This window comes from Eupeodes corollae, chromosome 2, assembly GCF_945859685.1.
Source record: "Eupeodes corollae chromosome 2, idEupCoro1.1, whole genome shotgun sequence".
Classification (NCBI taxonomy): domain Eukaryota; kingdom Metazoa; phylum Arthropoda; class Insecta; order Diptera; family Syrphidae; genus Eupeodes; species Eupeodes corollae.
In genome coordinates, this window is record NC_079148.1 from 78,784,082 (window position 1) to 78,789,788 (window position 5,707).

The following is a 5,707-nucleotide window of genomic DNA, read 5'->3' on the forward strand; positions in this document are numbered from 1 at the left end:
AATTCTTCACTGCACAGGTTTAAGACTATCCCACATTCTGAAGCAAGTTCCAACCAATCAGCGCACCAACTTGTCTTTGTCCTTATAACTTCAAGAGCTACTATTTTAGGTAGTCGATTATCATCCATCTTCAAGACTTTCGTGACATAATCCACTTGCATTTTTAATGTTCGAATGAACAATGGCGAGATTCCTGTTTCTAACATGATAACGTAGTTAGGTGTGCTACGCGGAAGCTGGAAGATTCTTTTGCAGTAGTATCGTAGAAGATTTTCCACCGTATCGTACTGCCTTGTACCCCATGTCTGAGCTGCGTAGAAAAGGATTGATGCTGATATCGCTTCAAATAATTTGAATTTACTGCTGTGTGCTATACTTTTGTTATGAAAGCATCTATTCCATGTAGCACTGATTGCACATTTTGCCTTCATTAATTTTTCCTTCAGATGTTTTTCCATACTCAGGTTTTGCGTGAAAATAACTCCTAGATATTTGAATTCCGTTACAACCTCTATATTTTCTCCATTATAATGCCATTTTTCGTTTGCACATTTGCGGCCTCTTCCACTTTTGAATATTAAAATCTTGGATTTGTCAAGGTTAACTATCAGATTCCAAACCCGACAGTATTCGAATAATCGGTTAATCATCAACTGCAATGATTCAGAAGAGGCTGCCAACAGAACAATATCGTCTGCAAACATCAATAGTTTTATTATCATCCCCGCGTACTCTACTCCACATGGCAGAATGTCAACCAGATCATCAATGAACAATGCGAACATGCTTGGGCTCAATGTACAACCTTGCCTGACTCCCGATTGTGTTTTGAATTCTTCCGAAAGCGCTTCACCATTCCATACTTTACTTGTTGTGTCGTCGTAGAGATTCTGTATGACTCTTCCAAACTTGCATGACATACCTTTATTATATAGCTTATAAAATAGAGCCTTTCTATCAATCATATCGAAAGCAGCTCTAAAATCGACGAAGAAGGCATATAGCTTCTTTTTCTTGCGAAGGAATGTTTCAGCCATACATCTAAGGGTAAAAATATGATCGATCGTTGAATATCCACTTCTAAATCCTGCCTGGTACTCCTGCAGTAGTTTGTCGCTATCAATCCATTCGTTGAATCGTTTCTGTAGTATTAGTGTAAATATCTTGTATGAAGCATTTAGGAACGATATACCTCTGTAATTAGCTGGTTCAGCCATGTTTCCTTTCTTGTGAATCGGAAAAATAATCGATTCTTTGAATTCATTTGGTATAGTCCCGGTTTCCATGATATTGTTAAATATGAAAGTTAGCCTTGTGAGTAGTTCTGGTGTCCCATACTTATAAAATTCAGCTGATATGCCATTCGAACCTGCAGCTTTTCCATCTTTAAGCTTCGTTACAGCTGATATTACTTCTTGGTAACTAATTGTAGCATCAAGAACACCACATTCATAGGCTGGTATAGCGTATTCCACCGAAGGTGTCTCATGTACTGGATTCAACAGTTTCTCAAAGTGAGCTGCCAGAAGGTTTGGACTCAAGTTCGTTTGGATTGAAAACCGTTTGCCATTCAGCTGTCTTGCCAAGTTCCAAAAATCTTTTGAGTTTTTGCATAGCGCTAATCGTCTTGATTCAGCTTCGTAGAAAACAGCCTTTTTTTTATTACATATTTCTTTGTACGCCTTATTAGCCATCAAATACTGTTGTCTGAAATAGTCCTCATTTGAGGTCCTATACGCTCTTAACCAGCCAAACGATAATTTTCTGTATTTTTTACAGTCGGCATCATACCATGGTGCCGAAGAGTTTCGCTGAGTGTTGGTGTTAACTGTGTAGTAAGATGCTTTGATTATCTCTTCTATCTGAGGTAAATCGTAAGTTCTTTGGCATATCAGTGCATTATTTAATCTCAATTGATACTCTGACTTGTGTTTCGATTTCCATTTTATTTTCGGTAAGGTATTCATAATTCTCGATTCCTTTGCTTCTCTGGTATTAAGTTTAAATTTTACGGCGATTGGAAAGTGGTCAGAGTAAGGTACATTATGGATTTCCAAATCAACAATCAGTTCATTCCATTCACTACCTACCAAACTATAATCAATCACCGAGCTACCTTGTCCTCCAACAAAAGTAAATTCTCCGTTCGTATCCGATAAGCTAGTTCCATTTTGAATTCTTAAACCGTATGTATCGCATAGTTCAATAAGCTTCAGTCCTCTTGCATTAACAATAATGTCCTTCGAATTTCGTTCATTTCCCAGGATCTCATTTTCATTTCCCGCTTGTCTTCCTGTCCTCGCATTCATATCACCCACCACCAGCAAGTTAGATGTTTTACCTCGAGTTATTACACCTTCTAGTTGTTCAAAATCTGTATTCCATTGATTGCAGTTGATATAAGTCGGCAGGATTCGGAAACATTTTTCTTTGTAAAACAGTTCAACAAAAATAACGCCTTCGTATACTTTAAATTCGCAACACATATTTTTAAGATTTTTTTTTAATCCGAAGAAGCAACCTCCACTAGCTCTTCCCCTTGATTGTGTTCTAACAGCTGGAACTAATTTAAATTCAAAATTCCTAAATTTACTTTCAAAATTCGTAAAATTATTTTCCATAATAAATGTCTCATATAAAAAAACAAAATCAAATTGATTAACAAATTCATAAAAATCTACAAACAAAGTCTTATTGGTTAATCCTGCAACATTATAAGAAAGTATTGTATAATTAAAAGATTCTAAACAATTTTCATTTTTTCTAATTTTAATTAAACTATTTTTATGGCAGACGGCATTACAATCAAACATGTCTCGTGTGAACACCACTTGAAGTTTGAGAAGCTCTGGTGTTGTCTTCTGTTGACTTCTCATTATTCCAGTCTTCCAGCGTTGTCAGATCAAATGTGTCACCAACCAGCTGTTTAAGTGTAAACAAACCATCTTCTGCGTCCGAAATTATTTTGCCACTTTTATCGAAAAAAAATTTGTTTTCATCAATCAAAAGGGTTTCTCCTTTAATTTGGCACTTAATGCCCCTATTATTTGAAGTGATGTTTCTTCTCAGATTGTTTAATCTTTTTCTTCGTTCTCTCGCCGCTGCTGGATAGTCCTTGTGAATTGTTGTGCCGGTGTTTTGTAGCTTATTCTTTGCTCGAAGAATCCGAAAAACATCTTCTCTGTTCGCCATTTCAACAATTACACTTGTCGCTGATCTTCCGATTTGTTTTGCTGTAGTTATTTTATCCGAGTTGTTTGTTTGCAATAAATCAAGACAGATTTCTTTCGCTTTCTCTACTGCGTTTTGGCTATTAGTAGGGTGCAAATGAACGACAACATTCTTTTCGTTTGATTTTTTTTCAAGCAACTCCACTTGTTTCTCCAACAAAACACATCGGGACTCCATTTTGTTCAGTTGAGTCTTTAGTTCAGCGTTGCTTTGTTTCAATATAGAAATTTCAGCACTTATTCCTTCAATGTCGGATTTAGTTGCTACGTCTTTCAGCTTTATATCCAACAAATTACCCAAAGAATTTTGCAGCATTTTGTCTAATTCGCTGATCGCCATATTGCCAACTGGGTTTATGTTTACCTTTGAATTAGATGCTTTAGGCAGTGTCATTTCCATATAAGTTCTTTTTGCTGGATTTTGGTCTTTCACAGTTGGAGATCGCGATAAGGGCATTTTTTTTGTTTTATTTTTAACAAAACTCACCAGTAGTTTTTTGTTTTTTTATTTTGTGTTGAAATTTTATTTTAATTTATTATAAAAACTGTATTTTTAAACTAAAATATTTTTCTTTTTTACTTAAATAAAATATTCTTTTTACGGAGCTTTAATCTTCACAAACCTTCACTTATTAGCCAGAGTTCTGTGATCTACTTTGTGGCTAACTTCGACTTGTGTTTGGGATCATGTCATTTTGGAACATATATTTTCCAATGGGCATAATGCACCATGGTGTTACAAAAGATGTCTAAATAGTCTTCAGACTTCATTATGCCCTCCACTTGTCGAATTGGCCCGATTCCTTGGCCAGAGAAGCAGGCCAAACCTAAAATTGAACCACCTCCATGTTTGACTATCCCTTTAGTGTATTTTGGATTTAGCCTCTCACCTCTTGCCCTTCTGACATGTTGTTTTTCACCCGATCCGTGCATATTGAACTTTGATTCGTCAAAAAACAAGACAGTTTTTCATTTTTGGGGACTCCAATTGAGATGAGTTCTTGCAAAAGCCAAACGAGCTTTAACATTTTTTTTTTGCCATCTGGAAAACGCAATCCGGCCTGCAGTGCGCATCGTCTGATAGTTGATGGGTCAATGAGTAACTTAAGTTCAATTTTTGCTTCCCTGGACGATGCCGTGGGGTTTCTTCGGAAGGAATTTGTCATTTTTCAATCATCTTTTACTGTGGTGCTTCGAGACCTTCCTTCTTTATGATGGCCTAACACCTTATCTTGGGATGCTCTTTTTTTTAAGTCACTAAAAATTCTGAATTTTACATCCGATGAATATTTATTTCCCGCCATTTTTAAAACAATTTTTTTTATTATTTACAAAGAATTTATCTTAAAAAATGGTTTCATAGAAAAATAATTTGATTGGAACAAATTGTATATGTATACACGAATGTTCATTTTTTGATAGGCGGTGATATTTCCAAAAGGTTTGCATAGTACTGTATATATTCGTTGTTAGGTAAAAATATAGGAATTTAATTTTAATTAATCTGAACAAAAATTAACAAAAAATAATCCAAGCGTCAATTGATTAAAAAATTGTACTTCGTTATGTTAATTAATAATAATAAATTATTATCATATCAAACAACTTTACGGATAGTACACGTTTATGTTCCTTTTGTAATCAAAATCCTTCAAAAAATATTATAAAACCTCATGTGTTAAATAAATATTAACTAATGACAGGTTGGTATAGGTATAAGTGCATAATGTAAAAAATTAAACGTTGCGAACTTATAACAAAAACAAATTGCAGAGGGCTTAATACTAATTGATGCCAAATTGCTAGTCGTTTAATGCGATTAAAATACACGTGCCGCCCGCCCGCCATTCAATGCAACGCAGTGCATCAGGAACACCATGGACACATAACTAAATATTATTTACATAAATAATGTACATACATAGGTGTAGACATATGTACATAATATGTTGGGTGCAAACATATGTGGAAGTCATTCAATGAGGGCCATTTTAATTCTGTTTGAAGTAAGCCTCTTGTTAAAATCATGATAAATATTTTGTGTGTTTTTATTTTTATTTTCCAAAGCATTTCGCTCTCATAAATTCAATTTATTAGTTGTTGATAAATTGGCAAAAATTAATGAGCAGAGTGGATTAAGCAAAAATCTGCATAACAAAAATTTCTATTTGTGTATCGTAAGGCCTATTTATAAATGAAAATATATTGTTATTTTATTTAAATATATGTCTAATGTACATGTAGAGATATATGTGTGTGTATATTGTTTTAAACAAATTAAGTGTATATGAAATGACTCGAATGTTTAGCACCATAATGCTAGTTAACTTCCCAAAGGAAGTTATTGTAATCGGTCTGATTTGTTGAATTGAAAGTTTTGACATTTCTCGATGTTTCAACGTCCCTAGAGTCGATATAAAAGATTTTTAGAAAGATGTCTGTGCGTGCGTGTGTACGTACGTTCGTACTTTAGTACG